Source organism: Zootermopsis nevadensis, unplaced genomic scaffold, assembly GCF_977971745.1.
Source record: "Zootermopsis nevadensis isolate Lab colony 2312 unplaced genomic scaffold, Znev_1.0 Znev_ptg000020l, whole genome shotgun sequence".
NCBI classification, from domain to species: domain Eukaryota; kingdom Metazoa; phylum Arthropoda; class Insecta; order Blattodea; family Termopsidae; genus Zootermopsis; species Zootermopsis nevadensis.
Genome location: NW_028259152.1, coordinates 10,437,278 through 10,460,554, shown reverse-complemented (window position 1 = coordinate 10,460,554; position 23,277 = coordinate 10,437,278). Strand labels below are relative to the sequence as shown.

Below are 23,277 nucleotides of genomic sequence, written 5' to 3'. Positions count from 1 at the left end.
ACTAGTGCCAAAACGCGTTTCGACCTCAAGATGTCATCATCAGTGGCAAAAGAGGAATTAATTCATATAATATGGTTTTAAACAGATTATAAGAGTGAGTTCTTTACAAAACCATATTATGTAACACTTCACTGGATGTTGGTTTCACTGGAGTTCGTGTATTGTACTCTGCAGATACTGATATTATAACAGTTACTCTGGTCGTTCATTTACCTGGGCGTAATACCACTCTTATCCCCAGTGTCATAAGTTTGTTTGAGTTAATCTTCACCCTTAAAGACACATATAAAAGCCAAATACAAAACAGAGGGTTGGCGGAAATGAATGGTATAAACTTCGCAGCTATTTCTTATATTAGAGCTATAAAGAAGAAGATGACAGAGGGACACTCCACAGCGAATAAAACAGTGTCCATTGCATCGCTTTACTGCGAGATAAGACCCGGGAGAGGATTGGACGCAAACTATTACCACTACGACGCTGAAATGAATACAGGGGTGTGAGGACAACTGCCCCCACTTGGCTCAATGTCTGTGTTTACCAGAATCATGTGTGACAGAACAGAATGCCATAAAATTGTAGCTTCAGACATTGAAATTCACGGCTTCACCACTTTATTACCACAATGGGAGCTCGGGTTTGAAACCCACTCTAGGAATGGATGTGTGAGCACATTTACATGGGGTTTGGTGTTATCCTGTGGCGGCAGATACGATGCGATACTCTGATGCAGTATCTCATAAGTTAATCTAGTCTCATTAAGGTGTTACAGAATGCATGCGTAATGGAAGCCGAAACGCATGCAGGACGCCAGAACCAAGAAGAAGAATTAGTCGGTAATCTATACTGTCCAAATTAAATTAGACTAACGAATTTCTGTAAGGATTCCGTACAGAATATGAAGGTATCAAATTCTAATCTTCTAAAGCACATGTAAATAACATTTAAAAATTAACTTATTTTCTCACAGAAAATACAATGGGTTTCCACTACAAAAATTAACTGGTTGCTAATATTTATTTAAATAATCGCTGTTTAGTTTTAGACACACGTAACCCCTATAAGAAAACTGTGGACAAAAACGGACTTAAGGAATGTTAAAGCAAGTGATACATGTAGTTATGACTGAGATCTAATTGACTAACCTAACCTATCAGAATCTGTGTAATAACAGATACTGACACTGCTGGTCAAACACAAATGCTTTTTCTTGCACTGAATTCTCACTATACTCCGATTTTAACCCTTCGAAGTCGAAGACCGTCTAAATGTTAAGGAATTTGTCCGTTCCGGTAAGAAAACAGAACACTCCATCGTTACAAGGATCAATTGGTTAACACTGTTAAACACACGATCGCTGCTTACTTTGAAAATTACACAAGACCAATAAATATATTGCGTTGGCAAAATTCAGAGCTGTTAATTATTAAAGCACGTTGTATTATAATTACCATCAGACTCTTGACAGTTCATAATTAATTAGGCCTGTTTAATGATACACAGCATACAACATAGAACGGTGTTATAATTATAAATTATGAAACATAAAATAGGTTAAAGTAATCGGGCTAGCCTAATTGAGGTGATATTCAGCATTTGTTTTGAGTAAACGGGAGTAGCCATGATCCAAATTGATGTTTAAAACGGGACGACTCGGATAATTTATCTACTATGATGATCGGTGGAAAGGATTTGGAAGGAAGCGTTCGTGAAGCGTTTTAAAGTATTGAGAAAGCAACGAGAAACGTCAGTGAGGATAGTCAAACACCTGACAAGGATTCGAAGTGCGGACTTCTAAAGTACAAATTTTAATGCTAATCATTCGACTCCGAAGTTTATCGAAAGTTGTACACAACAGTTCAGTCACTTCGTGTAGGTGGACAGCCCTGACCGCTGCCATCACACGACTTTCCCCATTTCTGGATAAAAGGAAGAAACAGTAAGACGACAAGAGGGTCTCCAATACCAAACGAAAAAGTCGTAACGCGAGCCTCTTTAAGGACTAACACGGCTAAACGACTAAGTATGACACACACACCCCCTCCGCGACACGGGTTATGATCAATCTACTTCACACGTCCTAAATGGAAGAAACTGCTTGTAGGTCGTGATGCGAGGGGGTATTATATTTGGTCAAGAAATCGTCGCAGGCTCTGTATCAAGAGCTGCAGTCTCGGAGTGAAGAAATAACACGATCGTCTCTATTAAGACGACTGAGTGATGGGCTAACCGAATAGACGTCGCGGACTTAAATTGTCATACGTGATACTTGAGGATCTACCGGGAGTGAAGATTTCGACGTTGATCTTGTGACGCCGTATGGACTCGTGGGCAGATTTCAAAATTTCGAAGGAACATAATGCCTCCATCTTCACGGATGAATTCAGAGCAGACATATGAAATAAGTCATTGACTTGTGACTGAGTAACTGAGAGGCCGATTAACGACTGAAATAAGTGTCAGTGTAGCTGGATGAGTGATTGGATAATTAAATACTGACAAAGAAAATAACTTGCTGGAAATCTAACTAATTAAATAACAAGCTAATTAATCACTGTATAAATACTTACGTTAATAACAGATTTGTTAAGAATAACTTACTTGTGAACTGAAAATATATTTCAAAATCTAATTAAATTTTAAAAACCGTTATCATTAAGGCAGCATCATGATTCTGTTCTTAGCCAGTTTATTCTAAAAATTATCGTGCTAGATTTTTATATTGTTTTCCGGCTACACACGTTTCTAAATAAATAACATTAGTAATTTCGTACAAATATTCAACTATAATATAAACATTACAACACAAGATATAAGAAGCCTGCCATAAACTATGTATATCAAAAGAAATGAAGAATATGAAATAAATAACGCACATTTAAGTGTATAGTTATCAATTCAAAATCGTATGCAGACTGAGAACAATGCATTAATTTAATGAATCCACATGACGCTGAAATATAACTAATTACCTTACTTTCTAATTCATTTAGTTTCAGAGTTGAATCATGAGACGGTCGGAAGGACACAGATTTACACTTATGCGCGTGTGTTCTTGCACTTCGTGTATCGAGCTCTCTTCTGTTAATGGATTTAATTAGTTCTGAACATGATCTATTTAAATAGCACCCTGCTCATGATATGAATCACTGTTTACCCCGACAACTCACGGTTATTGGATCAGGTCCTTTATTTACAGCACTCTTCAAGGTGTTATGGTCAGAGGGTGTGAACCAACGAAATGAAGACAATCGCCTCCTTGGTCGGAGGGGGTGGAAGATGCATTGGGGGATTACATCCCTTCCTTCCTGCTTCAGCCATTCCAGAATAGCGTGACGTAAAGAGTCGTAGCCACAAAATAGTGGGAAACCATTAGTGTCAAATAAAATGGTGAGGGAGAGTCTACCAGTATCGACCTACAGGTGCTGAACACGTTTCTGCTAGCCCCAGAAACAATACACTAAACACTCAGGGTGAACACTAGTAGTTTCTCAGCTGGCCAAGACATTTCTCGCTTTTATGACCTCTGTGGGTTCATGAATATGTCTTTATCGTGAGCCAGTTTTTCTACGATCCATTTTATTTATCTCATCCATTCCCAGGTTTCTCAATTCGTCTCATTTCCTCGGGGTTTTTTTATTGATGAAATCGTGTAGGCTACATATTTCTCATCGTCTCTGTGCCTTCTACATGCATCGCCTAGATAATATTCCTCGATTTTATCACCTTAATATTTTTTTTCAAAAAACACCGCTTAAAACTATAATCTATGTAATTTTAAATGTTATTGAATAGAAGTTCGAAAATAATTTGGACCATAGACAAAAGACGGAAAATAAATTACGTAATTATGAGCTTCACAACTTGAGACACAGGGGACCTAAAACACATAGTGATGAGAAAAATACACAAAGTTTTGGAAAACATGACGGAAGCCACTTTGGAGACATAGGCATTGACGAGATGATAATAAAAATATAGAAATTGAAGAAAATGGATGTGGACTAGTTTTACCTGGCTCAGGTTTAGAAGGCAGAGGCTGGTTCTACTGAAAACGGTATTAAGCCTTCGGCTTAAATAGCAGGCGGAAAATTCCTGCACCAGCTGAGTAGTGAGTTAATTAAAATTAGGAAAACGGTGTGATACTGAAGTTCCTAAGTATGTAATTTTCTCCAGGGTCATATTTCCTGTTGCTGAATAAAACTCGGGAGACGTTTGTGAAATTTTGCAGCGTGCTTGTTCTTTTACGTTTGTGGCCGCTGGCCCCAAAGCTGCGGGCCGCCCTCGACTGCCCACGTCTAATCACAGGTTGCTATTTTCAGTAATAATTAATTACACAAAACTACTTTAAAATTTATTTCTTCACACGTAGCCTGATAATACTTAAATTCCGTGTGCAAAAATAACAATGTGTAGAGCTTATGCAAGATTTATGGATTCCAAGAATCCTCACTACCTTACCATCTGTTTCGGTAGACAGAATGCAGCAGCGAAACGTAAACATGAACTACATTCTCGCCATTATTTTAATCCATATTCACAATGTTTTAAGTACTTCAGATTGTTTTAATGACCGAGTCCGTTAAAAATGTTATTGGTGATTACATCTGTCTGTTTCCCACTCACACACACAAGCACGCACGCACGTTCTCTGTTTCCTAAACACCAGAATTTTAATGTTTGTTAAACAATGGAAAGCTTAAAAACGTAACATTCTCTCAAAAACCTAATAGCCTTTCATACAGAGATTCATATCAAGCATAAACATTTTGAAAATCGTGTGATGTTATTGCTTGTACTGGACTTCGTCTTTTTCGTAAATCAGGACCAACGTTTTAGATAATTACTGGAAGAACATTAATTAAGTAAAATCGGCTAGGGACTGCACAGCCAGGATTCGATTTCCAACAGAGGCAGAAACGTTCCTCACCGCCAAGACATAAGACCTGGCTTTGGGATCCGCCCACGCTCCTACCCAGTGAATTCTAATGCCTCGTTCACCGATAATACAGCAGCTGGGGAGCGAAGCTAACCGACCACTCACCACAAGTTAGTGCCGGGGTTTGGACATGTTGTCTATTATAATTGATAGACAAGGCTTTTCCGTCTGTCCGTTTGACACACTAGGACATCAAGATTTTTTTTGCAAAACTTTACTTGGAAAAATTACGTAAAAAAGCGAGGCTTAAACAATGTTTCAGCACTTATTGTTGTCTCTTTATTTACAGTACAAAAACAATTTAAAAAACATTTTTAACACCCGAATGCGCCAACAAGTAAATAAACTAACTAACTTATTCTTTGTAGATGATGATACTGATAAAACCCACTTTGTGGAAACATAAAATTCTTGTCATACGGCTGACCGACACAAATAAATTTATTTTATTTGTATTATCTTTGTAGGCGGTGCCGTAGACCAGGCGACTAGTAGCTAGCGTCTCACCACGGTGACCGGGCTTTAATCTTGAGTGACTTCCAGAAAGAAGTCGCACTGCAACAGGCCTTTCTTTGGTTTCTCTCTGTTAATCACCAATCCACCATTGCTTCGTACTCATATATCGCCGCTCACGAGATTTGCAATAACCCTAACGAAGCAGTACATTATCATGTCACCCCAAAGTCTCTTCGGTTCTAAGTTAGGGGCTTCGTCTCTGATCGTGATATTGGCTGATTTCAGAGTAAAGGTACTTCGGTTCATTATTTTTCTAACATCAGATGCAAATGCTGGAATCGAACCCGAAGTCCACTGAATACCATTAGTGTGACTTGTACTCGAAATTCCTAGTGTAAAGATGGGAATCCATATTTTAAATGGGAGTTCCCACCGAGCGCCATTTTCTAGCTAGCCCACATGATACTGAAGAAAACAATGGTCATACAGCTTTACGCGAGATGTGATCAACCGTGTGGGCCTGGTATACTCAAAACACTAGCCTTTGTTACAGGTGTGGATCCGGCTAGATTCGAACTGGACCTTTTGAACAAAAATTCTTATTGTGACGTTCCTTAAAATTGCATCATCTAGAGCAGGCCCGCCCAATCTTTAGCTAACAGGCAGCATATTGCCCGCGGAGACATTTGAAATAAGAAAACGTATTTTAACCCTATCCCTGACAACGGCGCGGTAGAACGCCGAAGCAATTCCACCCGTTTCCTGGCAAACTATGTATTCCATATTCCCAAGTGACCCTATCATAAATTCTTATTGTTAGCGGTTGTTTTTGCCGGGGTTAAAATAACTTCGTCGACGATTGCCGACGTGTACCGTTACGGGGGTGTTTTCCAGTTAACGACTTGCAAATGTGGGGGCACCAGCAGCGGCTTCTTTCTGATGTTTTCATTGCCGGTCTTAAAGTCGATCTTATTGTGGAAAAAATCACACCCAAGTTGAAATCTATGCAATAATATTTTAAAAAGGTTATGAGATTTTTATTTATGGAGACATACATTACATTACTAATTAATTTTGCAAAAATGTGCTTCAACACACCCTATCCTAGGTTGTGAATTGCACTTTTTACAAATATATATGTATTACGTATGCAGTCCACATTTTATGTATTGAACTTCATATTGCCGGCATACAGACCAAATTTTGCAGTAGTTGCCAGCACAATAAAAAATGTTAGGCAGGCCTGATCTAGAGTGTAGCATAGCATATTTGCCGTGCAGTTAGAAGTTACCAACATGAAAGTAAGATTTCCTGACGATAACAGAGTTTACTGTTAAGGCAAACCACCCTGCCTCAGAGTCAAAGGCGGTTCGTTGTCAAACAGACGCAACAAAAACCCGAACAGCGGAACACAGATGTACAAAGTGTTGGGTTCATGTGAGACGTCATAAAAGTTTATCTTCGGCGCCACCTTGAGGAGGAGTGTGGGAGTCTCGATAAATACGTTGCCCCGCTTTGCTGTTCTCACGATGCAACGCCCGACGGGGCCCAGAATGACCCGCGATAAACACTCTAATTATAAACGAGTTATAACTATTGAGACAGGGGAAAAGAAGTCTTAAAATAAACACACAAGAAGTAAAATACTACTTTTTTACACACACGTTTCTCTAAATGCCAACACTTCTAATTCTACAAATGTTTTGTACTCTGTTAAAGTTTTAAAACCCCCAAATGATATGACAATGTTTATTTTGGCACAAGCATTTCGTTTAAACTTTTATTTGCTGACTTAAGAAACAATACAAACCAATGTGAAACAAAGGTTCTTCATTTGAAATGTTATTCTTTGTCTTTTTATTGACTCAGCTTGTCTCTTAGATCGGTCGTTATAGGCCATGAACTTAATCCAAACTCAACTGCGTGATTAAGCATATAGGTTTAATTATTGTCTTAAAATAGTTTTATCTCAGTCATTTCATCAACTTTCAGGTTTAGACTCAACAGCCTGTTAAATTTTCTTCCATCCCTTGCAATTAGTCCATTGGTTAATCTTAAACTGTTGATGTTTATTCAAGAAAAACTGGAACAAGATTCTCTTCGATTATTTAAAGTTGCTTAGACAATTAATTTATGCTGTCCGAAATTCTAACTGTAATACCATTATCTTTAATTTGGAATAATTTCAAAACTTCTTTACCTCGAAGTGGAAAACTGCTACTGTTCCCAGAAACTTCAATAATTTTTCTGCTCCATTTCCAAAACTTCAAACTTTTATGAAAGAACGTACCTCACCACTATCTTGTACAGTTCTAAATGGGCTACATTTAAAAGGATTAATTTAAAGGACCTTGCTATTGAAGCATGACAATGACATTTATTAGTCTGCTGGTTTCAGTTTACAATATTTGACACTGAAGGATGCATTTTGTATTTTTGAAATTGTATTAATGCAATTACGTATAATCCATTATTTACGTTCATTATTTACTTGTTTTACGACATTGTATCGCTGACAAATTATGAAAATAAAAAGCATATTTATGAATGATGAATGTGGAAAGATTTCGGCTTCGTTGTTTCCATTAAGGCTGCCTACTACTTGTAGAGGCTGAAGAAAATCATGACAATCTTCAGTACATTACATCAATGTTGGTCTTCTGGGTTTAATGCCGTGTGAACTTGCAAATAGATACAAACGTTTCGGATGAATATACCACCTAAACATTCAGGATTAAAGATAGAGGCAGCATGTTCCTCTGAAAGTTTCGTAACTATCGGAACTCCACAGGGCGTTGCAACGCAGAAGACCAACATCGGCATCTTCACCGCTGTGTGAACGTCAAGTCTGATTCACCGCATTTTTTTATTAAAATATTCCATGTCACAAATATTTAATATGAGACCCGTGCCGTAATTAAACCGATATTTTATGTCATCTACAAAAAATAATAATTTACGATTTTAGCTTCATGTACAGTCGGGATTGCACAGGAGTGACACGAACCAAAACAGAAGCTGTTATTAAAAATTTGTATCTACAGACCCTAAATTAAGTAAAAGTAGAGCCGTACAGCTTCACTCCAAGGTGGCGCTATATGGAGGGGGGGGGGGGGGGAAGGATGTATATAGCTACTGCTGTGGGTAGACGGAAGCGACATCCCCATTAGACGTTCACTTTCCAGGCTTCCTGCAAAGAGCTCATAAAGAGAGACAGAAAATACCGAGTAGACCTTAAAATGAAAGATCTTACTTTTCTGGTTTAGAACAAGGGTGAGTATTCAAGGACTAACCTGGCGGAAGTAGTGCTGTCACCGAAATTTAATTGAATGCACCTAAGCCTTTATCAACACAATTCCTCTCTTTTATTTACATTTAAGTTGCCAGTTTTATAACTCAGACGTGTCGTTCTGCTTCTCTTGATACTTGTATTATAAGACTTCTTCATGCTCCTAAACCTGGATGCTGGGACTTATAGGGTTGTGTGTGTACCCAGCACAGGCTGTAAACACCCCCATCTTGTTGCATTAGTGGTTGCCCGGATCGTAGATTACAAACCAACGCGCCACATTCCCCTGTCTCCTTCCTAGCAATAAAAACGCCGTAATTCATAAGAATATGTACACAAACACAGACGAGGTCCTTTTAGATAGTAATACAACATTGTGGATTTAAGGAATATGTCTGTTAGAGTGTTTTGTTATTAAAATTTGTACTGCCAGACGTCGTATGTTAATATGGAGAAGGCCTATAAAACATTTTTGTGTTGTTAATAAAAATTTGAAATAATCATCACAGTATTTGTGGAACCAAAATAAAAACGTCTTTAATATAAACCATCACTCTTCTTTTTAAGCGTCGGAACATATTTTCGATTATTACAATCTGTTATATGAAACTGTCTGTTCAAGATGTGTAGGGTTTAAAATTATCAGAAAGCAGGCATGCAATTGTGGTCAGCATTAATGCTTTCGGATCTGGAAACTCAACTTTTTTAGAGTTCGTTTTTAAAATATCAACATTGGATGTCGTAAAGACAACTGGCGCCAAGATGGGGTTATGATTCATTTAGTTTAGTCTCCACGACATAGTTCATACAAGATCCCCCCCGCCCCACCCATCAAAGCTTCAATGCCAGAATACAAGCGTTCAGTGCCACCTTGATCACCAGCTTGTTTATTCGGTTCTAAAAGTTACAAAAAGAATCCTCCCTTGAGAACTATTAAAACTTTGTGCCCCTGACAGCAGAATTGTATGTCAGGATATTATTTATTTCTCGTCATATCATAGCACCCTAGCGATTCTACCCTTAAAGCAAAAACATGAAATCTCTTAATCCATATATGTCATAATTTTAGATAGTCATAGAATAGAACACCGGTAATTCAGCCCATAGGCAATTCAGTATACTGACTGGACTATCACTTCCTGCTGAAAGTCCATATACTGCATAAAACATACGTCTACAAATTCTTCGTTTCAAAACTCCTTTCTATATAAGAACATTTAATGAAACATATTAAATAATTTCTAATTCAATGTCGTTTGAACATCTTTCAAACAATAGACTCTTTATTTTAAATAAGTAAGTGTCAAAATAAATAATGTATGCATGCAAAATTACAGATGAAGCATTGTGTTTATGTTCGGCTTAATTCGCATGATGAAAGGGTATGATACCAAATTTTAACAGCGTTGCCATCAGAAAAGTATTCCTTTCTCCCATTTGTATTTTCGTCAGTTTGATGTTAATTTACTTAATACCTACTTCAGCCAAAGATAACAAACTGTACACGTAACAGGCCGGGTGGGAGTACATAAGGTGAGATGGGACACGGGTGACACTAAACCAGCAGACGATTATACACTCTTCTATCGGGTAAAAATTGTGTACAAATCTGTGACTAGAAAGCCTGAAGGGAAGAGACTACTTGGAAAACATAAGCGTAGATGGGAGGATAATTTAAAAATGGATATCAGAAGAATACGGTTGGAGGGTGTGGATTACACTCATGTGACTCAAAATAGGAACCGTTCGAAGGCTCTTGTGTTCATGATAATAAACATTTGGGTCCACAAACGTTGGGAAATTTCTTTACTAGCTAGGTTTACTAATATCTTCTCAATAATAAGTCAGCTCCATGGATTTATTTAGCTAGTTAATTAATTTGTTGGACAAAGTAGGCTTAAGCCACAAATTGCCATAAATTATAACATTGTTAAAAGTTATATACGGCAGGTTTAATTTTTGGATGCACCTTAGGGCCTAAATTTTCCTTATATTTTTTTAATACACAGCACAGTAGAAATGTTTGAAACAGAAGTTATGGTTCTTAACAAAACTTAATTTATGTATAATATATTATATATTTATATATAATTATATATTATATTTCTGTAAAAATAGTTTCTTTTAACAAAGTAACTATGTTTTGCGTTCCGCAGATGAAAGTAAGGTTTATAATAAACAGAAACGAGTTACAACAGGCAAGTTTTGTACATAGACCTATCCCAAATATGAAATTTTATCAAGGTCCGAAAAACATCCAGACAGATTCCCTTCATATTATGTGATTATTTCATGTATTACAAATAACAATTTAAAATCTCACTTTTTCAGCAGTTCACAAATTTGAGAATAATTTCTTTCCTGCATGTCTTCGTCAATGAGATATATTAAAGGATAGATAATTATTCCATTTACTAATATTGCACATGAATAAACAGCAAACAGAAAACATTTCTAGAAATGTGAGACTGTATATTTCTAGCCTTTAGGCCATAATATGAGTAGAGATAAAGCGAACTGCGAATAATTTGACTTTTCGACTTTCGGATTAAAAAAAAGAATCTTTTGTGTTGAATCCTCTTCAGGCTTCGGGGGAAATGATACACACAAACTTAAACGTCTGAAAGAGGAAATAAAGTATTACTTTGGAATTATTATTCTTCACTAGCGTTCCGTTCGACGCCTGGGGCACTGCAGAAACATGCAACTTCGTCCTCGTTTTTATTATTTTCAGGTCCAAAAGCAAGAAGACGTAAATACCAATAATGATATAAAAAAGAATAATAAGAGAAGTTAGACATAAAGTTTACAAACACAGAAGTTTTTCATTCTGTATAAAATAGAGATCCACCTTTGGAACTAGGGCTGTTATTCATTCGGCTACGTAATGTTTTTAATATTATCGTATGCTTGCTTCTTATTTTCTAACTTCTACAGTAACGGAATACTTATGAAACTTTTATAATATAAATCACAAGGACCTTCAGCCAAGGGTTTAATATTGTCATGTATTTTAATGCCGAGGACGTAAAGATATTACTTTTGTTAGTAAAATACCACAACCCTATATTCGAGACATGTGCTCATAACTCGTTTCAAACATATAATTTTTACACAAAACTGCGATTGCCTATCTCAGTATTTATTTATTAACTTTCGGTAACATGACAAAGGCTAATATGAAGCCCCGCAATCACTCACAATCCCGAGATCCATTCTCGTCCCATGTTCTCAAACCATTTCGTAAGGTGGTTGTTGTTGTTGCGATGGGGTAAGACTATGTCTCTGTGGAAATGGGCTTCTAACGAAACCTTTATCAAACCCCCAGATGATAATATGAATGTATGTGGACCAGCAGTTGAATGAGGAAACCAAAAGAGTCGGAGATAAACAGATAAACACGTAGCAGTGCCATTTTGTCCACTACACGTCCCACGTGATGTGAAAAGGGCGCGAAATCTGGTGTCCGGGGTGAGAAGCCAACATTTATTCGAGGTACATTTACATTTGAAAACAATTATGTGAATTTCGTTTTCCGCCATTTGAGCAACGTTTTGTCCACTATCGAATGTCCGGTCATATAGTGACGTAATCTGTAAACATTGGCATAGAGCCTGCATGATACAATGACAAAAGAATTTTAAAGCTATTTCATATTGTTAATGTTAATAAAGTGGCAAGACTGGCAAAGAAGCGTGTATCATCTGTCAATCAGACGTGACAACGCAAGCATAGGCCTACAGGGTAGAGGCCAATCAGTGTTTCTCAGTCTGTGAACAGGCACGCAAGTCTGTTTAAGTGTCCTGAAACATTTTGGGTCAGTTATTTTTATTTATGACATATTTATCGAAGCAAATATACGCATAAAGTTAACAATTCTGGTTCATTCGCCAGAGGTTGAGATTTGACCTTCAAATGAGAGAACCAAGGAAGCAGAAGTAAACATGGAGGCCCGAGCACAATGTAGATTCCCAAACAATTCACTTCAATTAGCAGAAGCGCTTGTCTATCTTTGTCTAAATTGTCCGTTATTGCTGTCCCATTTTAACCTAAAGTGGAATACGTCGATAAATATTGGTTCAATTCCCAGGTATGAAATATCACGAAAATCCGTTGAGCCTTTCTTGAGGACAGAGGGACATCAAAAACGCGCTGCCCAGGGATACGAACGCTAAAGCTCTATGACATAAATACGTATGGACGGTAAAATACTAAGTCCACACATTCTTAACCCCTTCGGCACTAGATGCATGTGTATGGCCTGTTAGATTCTCCGGTCGATTTAACACCTACACGTACTGTACAGGGGTCTGATGGTTATCACATATGGTACTGGCGTCAAAAGAAAAGTCCCTGTCCCTCCTTGAAACTGGGCCCTGATCCCTCAGTCACAGCCGTCACCAATTTGCATGATTCAAGGCCACGGAAGGGCTTCACCCATCGACTCTAAGTTGCTGGCTTTGTCACGCTTCGAGTTGTGAGCTGGGCTCCGCTGTTCATGTCCCAACAGTGTGAGATTTTTCTGCGACCTTAAAGCATGCAACTCGGTGACGGCTCTTTCAACAGGTTTTTAGTGTGACTAGACACATCCATGTAGTAACAGACAGAACAGAGGCGTATGAATCTCCATCTACACCACCTCCATACGCCTTAATTTTGTGACATTCTATACAGGTCAACATCAATCACTTTATATTTAAATACAACGTAATATTAATACATAAAGTAATTTTCACTTTGATGGTATCAAAGTAATTTGAATATAATAGATGGTCTTATCAGTGAGACTAGAAACGAGAGAAGCGGACATGAAACTCTCAGAATGTTATAACGCCTGGATATAAACATCGAGTCTCAGTTTCATATCGAATCGGTTTCATTTGTCTTATGGGTCGGTTGACGTCAACCCCTATGCCCTTATGCAACTCCCTGGACACTCATAAATGTGAATTAGTAATCCAGAATACAGTTCCAGATTCCTGCACCAGAATTCTCTACAAGCAACATTTCTTCCCCTCCTAAGCTGCTTCTGATTAATAATCCTAGATTAACTCCGTAAAAAGAAATTTCCTTCCATTTTTCCATACTACTCTGAACACAAGATAGTCCCACAGAGACGAACATTATCAAATCTTCTTCCTTTCAGGCTTCTTAAAAAGCAATCTCAATACTCCATTTGTATTTTCTTTGTTTCCCTTTGCTTAAAGCAATCGTCATGTCCCCCCCCCCGCCCCCCCATCATCACATTCCTCCAGAGATAATAACAAATGAGATGTGAAACTCCTGACGGAAATGCAATCCTTAATGTTTAAAATAAAGGGAAAACAATGCAGCTATTAAGCATTCAAGAAGACAATTCTATTCCTGAGTGGTTGCTGGGGAGATGCCATGCCATGTTTTACTTCTACTGAGGTTAATCAGCGTACAAAAAATCTGACTGCAAGATGCAGCTACTGTTTTCAGTTTATAGTCGTTCAGCTTGTTGAGAAATTTCTTCATGAAAATCGAATCTGTAGTACCGTACTCTCAAAAAGGCCACCATAAGATTCTAGCATCAGAAAGTTGAATAAAGTACTCCTTAAGCAGGGTTTATTTTAATAGCATCCTTCCATCTATGCCTAAGTCCCCCAACTAGCTGTCTGTCTGATTTGAGGTTTCCGACAAATATTCCATAGGCATTTATCACCTTTCCCGTTGTTGTTACATGTTCCACCCATCTCATCGTCCATTTCAGTTATAAAATTATGTCTGAGTTGAAAGTATTTGTATTTACGTGTATTTAAGAACCCCGCACTTTTTTAAAACCACCATATGTATTATTGAAAATTATTGCTGCAAATCTGCATTAACTGTGCGTCTATTGAAATTTAGCTATTATACGTATGTCACTTTCACAAAAAATTGTTACAGAGTTTATCTTTTACTGTAAGTTAAAGACTCAGAAAATTTCTGACTCGGTAAGACCTGAACTGCTTACTTTTCTGTAGCTTCACCTTATTTTGGTTCCCCTGAGCAGAAACACAGCAGTGAAACATTTGTGCACTAAGCCACAATACAACGTAATCATTCAACGGAAAGAAATCAGATTTTTAAATAAAATGTAGCTTCATAAATAAGTAATTCTGCATGACCACACATATTGTGTTATAACATTATATTGTCACTCGAGCAATGATACATGATGTCTGTTGCCCTCCTATAAAAATATCACATAATCCTCTCAACCCTAATTTTTTTTGTAAGTTCTCAGAATATTTCAGCTTTATTTGAAAGTCCGTAACCCAACTCCCACACATATGCACATAAACTCCACTGTCACAGAACGAAAAAGGGATTTTTTTGCCTCCTGCAAATGGAGTTGTCACGAAAGTGAATCGTTCTGCTTTCATTTCAAGTGGTTGGAGAGCCAGGTATTTTTGGAAAGGGGTTATTCATCATACTGTAGTTTGGGGTAGCTTTTGATGGTTTGGCGGGGAGAGGGTTTCGACACTAATTCAATACTATGGAAATAATACAATATCGTTCTTCATATTTCACCCTTACGCCAACTCTTTTTGTATATTTTCCCCGCAACTTCCCATCCCACTTATGTAAGGAGAGAATTTCTCGCTCAGACGGTTGGCAACCAATGCTTCTATTGCCACGATTTGGAGCTTGAGTGAACATCAGTCACTGCAGTCACAGAACTTCAAAATAAATCATCGTGTGACAGCTTCAATATAATGACTAACAATAAGAGATTACATTAATTTAAATTTCTATTTGTATAATTTTTCCATACTTCATTTAAGTGGGCACAATTACTCTACTTAACTGAATTGTTTTAATACCGAGAGGTTTTTCAACCCATCAAGCCACACAACAGACAGCATAACTCTATCAGAGGCACTGTTTTTTCTGGGGATCTTTGATGTTTCAATAAATAAATACGTGTCTAGGCCATTCTTCATCGATTGTAGTTAATATTTCGTGGTTTTTCAACAACAGAAAATATCGTTACCACGAAAAATTCTAAAAGAAGAATCATTTAAACTGTACCTGGGGAATATGGTAAAAGAAAAAGGTTTACTTAATCGTAAAAGTCACGCTGAGATAGTTTGTTTACATACGAAAATAGTTCCTAAAAATGTAAGAAACTTATTCTTCCGTCATAAAACTGCATTTCATGAACTAACCAACACATATGACGAGAAAAGCACAATAGAAATACTTATAGACCAATAGTGGGCTCTTCTAAACACGATAATCAACTTTCGGATTAAAATATAGACGGGGAACATCTTGTTTAGCTAAATGACTGTCCGTTTGTCGAAAATAACTCTGCTAAAATTAATAAGTTAAATAAGAATAACACCTTGAACTGCCTAGTTTTTCCTCCAAACAAAGTAGAAGACAGCAGTAGCAAATGCAAACAGCACGGGTAAAATGGCTGGTCGCGGGTTAAACGATACGGGTTCTAATCCCTGCAGGGCAAGGACAACTGTCCCTGCCAACTCATCCACGCCGGCTCTGGGACCCAATCGTCCTCCAGTCTAATGGATAACGACATTCATTTCCCAATTTAAAACGACCACTCACAGCCATATAGTTACAAGGTACAGAATACGTGGCGTTCTACCTCCATTTTCCACAGAGACTCTAATTCTTCCGTAATCATCATGGTTAAAATACAACAGCAACACGCCAAAGTTCTGACTTCGATACTACTTCATATTCATTTGGAGCCTTTCTCGCTCCTGTATCAGTCCCTCTGTATTTCAAACTAGGTCGACATAAGTTACGTACATGTATAAAAAACGAAAATCAACATCAATTATTAGCCGACGTGACAGTCACAACGCCAGTGTGTCTACATATGTCCAGTCTTCGCACAAGCTCAGATAAAAGAACCTTGGCTAGAATCGGGTATTGGTATTAACAATACAGAGCGTATTTTTGATTTCAAGAATTCTGAATTGGGCCGTTATCTTTCTGACAACCGGAACCGAAATACGATACTCTACTACAAAGAAACAAAAATATTTCCAAAACCAACTAGTTATCGTGTGCAGTAGAATTGATTGTATTTTTTCACGATAGGGTTGGCATTATTTATACACTGTATTTTTTATTGTAAAAGAAGGGGGTTAATCTAAAAGCATGATGTTGCAGCCGGCAGGATTTCTGAGGGCAGATGGTTGGGTTATAAGGGGATGGGGGTTGAAGCACACGCCACTTTCAATGAGAAACATGATACAGATATAAGCTAACCCCATGCGTATCATCTCTTCGTGTTATTATATCAGAAAGAAAGTCCGGGAGACAGACAGAAGTAAAATGGTTTAGTGGGGGAAAAATATACACGAATCGAGGGGAAACAAACGAACACAAAAATATCGTGAAGGGGGAAAAAGAGTGATCTTAGTTGGTAGGGTAAAGTAAGTTTCCAAAACCCCTCCTCCATACCTAAATTCTCTTTTCGTTTAAGCACGAATCAAAATTTATGTAAAAAAAATTATAGGGCGCTTATTGAGCCAGTGATCGAGACAACAGAAGTCGGAAAAATTCAGACTTTCAACTCAAGTAAAATTATTCCAAATAAATACTTCAAGATTCTGAATATTTAATTAATCTATACTTCACTTATAGCTAACTTCGTGAAGCAGAGTCCTTTCTGGTAAGGAAATTGTCATTTTAACTGTCATTAAATGTCCCGTCTTTTATGGAACTAAAGTTTCATTACACGGCCACATCCTCAGTCAGAAAAATCGGTCCACGATCTAACACGTATCTAGTATTCATTATAATACGATGTTCTTTATGGCCCATACGAGTCTCCAGATCTGAAGCTACTCACAATACAGACATCAAACAGCTTCTCTGCTAACTACCAAAATGAAGAATGTTTCAAATTAAAATTATAGAGCTTTTTGAGATGCATGTTTTACATTATGTGTCAATTTTTCATGAGCGTTTCTTGATAAAAGATGAAGATTTTTTTAAACACAATGTATATAAATGTTATATTACAACGACCATCACCATCGTTTTTAATTCACGGCTAAGACATTTTGCTGGATCACAGTATCAGAGCCCAAACTCTCCTCAGCGTCTTCTTCCTTCCACTTTCCAGTGAAGGGTTAATTTAGGTTAGGTTAGGTTAGGTTCCATCCATTCATCCCACGTGTTCTATCCATTTCTGCTTATATTCAACTAGTTTAACTTTTGCTTAATATGCATTTAATCCTTTTTTAATGTTTCAATTGCTAATTATGTTTAACTTCGTACAATCTTTTATAGATCGCAAACGTTTAATTCCTTAAAACTGCATTTTTTAATATCTAGTCTACACCTCACTCCCATACCACAGCATCTCGTAAAACTTCACCAGTGAAATTTATTTTCTTCATTTCCACTTTCATGTCCTTGTTACAGTACTACACATATTTTTAAGTCTTTATAAGCCCCAAAACACACAATTATTCCTTTTTAGAGTGATGTTAACTCCCTAAATAATTAAACATAAGATTTGTTATAAAACTGTGCCATCTGTAACAATTAGTACATGAAGAAATAATCTTTTAATGTTATCATTTGCCTGTTGTGTTTTTAAACTTATTCTGGCTGCATATCTTATTCAACTAAAAGATAACCTCTAAAGCTCCTCTAAAGCTTCTCATGTCTCATGAATTATTAATTGTTCATCTACAAAACACTGCTACACCTACCGATATCCAAATTTACGAATTACATTTTTTTTGTTTCCATCCTTTCAGGATACAATACACATATAATTATAAAAAGTAGGGGACTAACTAATGAGCCGGGATAGCTCAGTCAGTATAGTGACTAGCTACGGGCTGGACGACCGGGATTCGATCCCCGACGGGGGCAGAGGATTTTTCCTCTAGCTTCTGCGTCCAGACCGGCTCTGGGGCCCACCCAGCCTCCTCTACAATGGGTACCGGGGTCCTTTCCCGGGGGTAAAGCCGGCCGGGGCGTGATGCTGACCACTCACCCCCATCTAGTGCCGGGGTCAAGAAAGAGAGGAGCTATACCTCCACTCACCCCAAACACCTACATGGCGTATAGCGGGACAAACTTTACTTTACTTAGGGGACTAACTAAAGCCCTGTTTCATTCCAGTATTATCTTCAAAGTCCTTGGAAAATGTTCCTTCTATAATTAATACAATTATTGTGTCATTACATCTTTAAGTCTTCATTTGTCATAATTATCTTAAATTGAAATTTACGTTTGCACGATGACCTCTCTTATTATCCCTTTCGTATCCTCCTTTCGTTTTTTCCTTCTTTTCTTCCGAACTTTCTTTCTTTATCTGTAGTAAGTACGTAATGCATGTAAAGCTGTGTGGCTGCAATGAATAGGGTACTCCCCAAGCCTTAAGTACTGGGCTCTGATATGATATAACCTACTCTCGCTGCATTTCTTTCTGCAAGGAACTATTCCACCAAACAGGTGTTATTCTTTGTGTCGGCGCCGTATTCAGAAAATGAACTCTTTCCGCCCTTTGTGTATCAAACACTTTTAAAAGTGAAGTTCAAGAATTTATTTTAACAGAGATATCTGTAAAACATAGATCCCGCCCCAGTCTCTTTCTGCCTCGTGTTACGGGTTACATAGTATCCAAGACGGGGAAGAATTACACCCAGAGCCAGGGCTGGCTATTGGTTCAGGAGAATTAACAACAAACAAAAATAATCCCAAGTTGCTAATATTTTTCTTCAATTTTCTCTATACCAACGAACATAATATTGCATCTTCACTTGTTATTTTATTCGTCTTCTGTGTACTAAATGACGTAGGGACTGTTCCCCAAGGATGTAACAGACCCACAGATTTTAAGCTCTTAGCCTGAGGCCTTCTTTTTTGGATTATTCTCTCTTATAATGGACCATCTGTCTTTTAAACCACGTAGGGATGAACTTCCTGTAAAATGTTACATCATTATATCAGAGAAGGAGAATTGGTCAATGGTCAACACGGAAATACGATGTTAAACAGACACCCCAAATTCCATGGACAGAATTATTCATTTCTTATGGCATTGTATCGCGTAATCACATAGTCCATCATTAATTCATGTTTCCAAATATGAATATATTTCCGTTTGTTCTGGATAACAATGTCACGTTTCCCCAAGGCAAACAGCATTTGCTAGATACCACTGCCCGGAGTAAAAACACGATGGGCGTTGTTTTAGGCTAACTTATCCAACAAAACCACAAACGACACAGTCAGAACTTGACCTTTCCTTCACAAAGTATCTGAAAAAATAATAAAATATCGTCGGCTATTCCACGAACAAAAACAACTATCTAAACTTTCAGTAAACATTTCCAAAAATAATTGTGACATAGGACTATGCAAGAAATTTCAAGTACCCTTTACATTAATCGTTTATTGTTTAACTAATCTTTCATGCAACGCAGACACAGATTTAATCTTTGATTACGTAACATTATCTTCCATATTGTTCAAGGGTGAAACGGTATTTATTTAACGTTCTTAATATGTAAAGAACATAAGGTGTCTGTTTGCCTTATTTAGATACAAATTAATAATTACTTATAACTTAGTTTAGTGACGGTTACAGTGCTTAATGTCCCCTACATTCCTTCTACACAACCACGATTAAAAATCATGAACATCAAAATGTCTCACCACGCTCACATCTGTAATTCTTAATATTTAAAAATGGATATTTATTTGTCCACATAGCATTAACAAATGTTCAACTCCAATGCTTCATCACTTTTTGTTATTAAAAGGACAAGTAAATATCGATTTCCAGGTGGCGCAGTGTTATTTTTGTTATTCGTAATCCTCTCATTTTGGTATTATTCATGTGCAAAGGTGGGATGCCTTCAGTGAAATGGCAATCATCCCGTAATTAGTCGATTCTTTCAGTGTTTTTCAACGAAGAATTAACTGAAGGACATTATACCAGAAGCCTATCCGCCCCTTTAAGTAGGAAAGGTGGTAATCAGCTTAAAATATCTTTCCCCATTCGCAATACTGCCATATGTTATGTTCTTACTTCTATGTGGAAATTTTGATTCTGAAAGAATGTAGATTTTAAGACAGAGGACTTAACGGCTTCACAAAGTTGGCACAAACTGTATACTTTATCAAAACATCATTAATTTAATAAATATGTGACCGACAGGAAGTATAGCTAACAGGTGAGAAAAGAGAATGTGTATAATACAATAATTTTTATTGGATAAGGCGAACATAAAATATAATTGGAAGACCTAGAGGTAGATGGGAGGACAATTCTACCTTGTCTCACGTCCTTTATTACACAAAACTACTCAGCATATTTCAATAATCATCATTAGTGCTGGAATAAATGTACTTATTTGCTTCCGGAGTTCATGTTTTTTTGATTAAAATTGTTTATATTTCAGTACTTGCTTTGGTGCACTGTTCTCTATATTTGTTCTGACGAATTACCTTGATGCAATTCATTTTATCAGGTATAATTTTCAAAACTGTTTTCCTCTGATATGCTCCATTTTCCTTATGATTTAACATTCAGATGTGTTATTTAGTTGTAACAGATAAAAATATAAGAATTCTATTTTGATTAGTTATCTACATAACACGACAACCCAACGTAGACACTATAATTTCTAGTCCTCAGCGAATTATGTTAATCCTGACAATAATCCTTGCTTGGTAAGTTCCTAATACAACCAGCTTGAAGCCAAGGGAAGACAGACTTAGTGTGTGATGAGAAGAGGATCCCGAGAGATAATCTCTTCGTACTTTTGCTGGCCCGGTGAGACAAGCAATCGAGCCTTGGAGCACGTTCTCATATTACACGGGAGAAGAGGGGGTGTCGATCTTATATGCCTATAAGGGGATCCTAGGGGAAGAATTTGATAGAAGGCTTGAGAACTGGAAACTGGGAGACTTAGATAACAAGTAAAGCTCAAATCCTTTACATGTTGCATGATATATCTCCACGCTATTGTAAGAAGCACGGAAATTCACAAATTGAAAAGTTTCTTGTAAACATAACAACTAGGGAGGTGGGGAGGGGTCACTGGATATAGCAAAGATGTTACGCACAGAGACAACACGAACTCATTAAACTCAGTGTGCAACAAGGATAATTTTCTTAATGAAAACAGCAATTTTCATATTTTTGCTACAATCACAATAGTTGACTCCATGCATTCAACTACAGTAGCAATTTCAGATAAGTGATTAATAATCGACTTTAGATCTGTTAGGCTTACTCCGGGACCCGCAGTGCTCAGGCACTTGAAGAACGGGTCGTTCCCAGTATCCCAATATTCCCAGTAGGCTGACTCCAAAGAAAAGTATTCGGAAAGAGAGGACCTGGCAGGCCAAGAATCTCCTGGCTTCAGAACCTAAAAACTTTTTTCTCGATGTCCACTGGAGGGCTGTTTGAAGTAGTAGCCAGTCAAGCTCAAATTGCTATGCTGATCGCCAACATCCGGAGCGGATAGGCACGTTAAAAAGAATAAGAAGGCTCACTCAGAGGAAAGCATCTATCGGTTCTTTGTTTTGGAAAACTTTCATTCCCGCTTTCTGCACAAGTCAGAATATTAGCCATCTTTGTACACACCCTCTTCAGAATCTCAGATCCTATTTAAATATTGACAATTTCCAAATCAACATAATTCGTTCCTCCCTCTGTGCAAGGATTATTATCTTCCACCTCCACGGCAAACGCCCCAGGAAGTTAAGCGTTATGTCCTGATCAACTCCCTTCATAACGGAGTAATGCTGAGTACTGAGAAACACATTATGACCTAAGAGCGATTAAGGTATAAAACTATACAATGAGGATTGTCATACTCTCTACGTTTCGGTTAATATTATTAGGTTTATTAATTCAAGAATTGGATGAGTGGGCATGCAGCATGCATGAGAGAAAATGTAGGAGCATGTAAAATTTAGATGAAAATTCTGATGGGTGATGTTACTTTGGAGCTAAACGAAGATGGAGGGACTTTAATAAGGTAAGAGTGTGAAGATATGGCAATATTTGGATCTAACGGCGGATTTTTGTGAAAACGATTATGAACTTTCGTTTTTCATGCACCACAAAGGACGTGTTCGTCTCACGTGTAACTACGAATGTTTCGAAGGGAATCCTGTCTTCGAGCTGTCATTTCCGGACAAGCACTCACAAACGGACCTGATGATAGGAATGCCATTGCAGCCAGTCATAATTTATCCCTTTATGTGTCTGAATACAAAACAGGAAGAATAATCTATGGCAATTACTAAGTTTATTCCGTTGAGCTGTTCGGGCACTAGGGCTTCATATTACAGGTTTTTGGACGATGTGGTTTTCAGTAAGCAGATGTTACACAGACGATGGCCCGGGCCATCCACACAATTTGCGGTTAGATTAGATTAATATGACCGCGTTAGCATGATACCAACATAACATAAAACTTCTCCACGGAAACAATAACACGGCATGAACCCCGCTCGGAAGAAGGAAGAGTTGAAAATATTAAAACCATTATGCTGATGTTACAAGACAGGGTTATGGTGCCTTGAAATATGAAAGAAATTAATTGGATTTAATATATATTCCATCTTC

At 37.5% G+C, this 23,277-nt stretch overlaps 1 protein-coding gene across 5 annotated transcripts in view; it reads right to left on the bottom strand.

Moving 5' to 3' along the window:
- dac (dachshund family transcription factor) overlaps positions 1-23,277 on the bottom strand; it is a 457,012-nt gene that overhangs the window by 275,295 nt on the left and 158,440 nt on the right. The window lies entirely within an intron of this gene.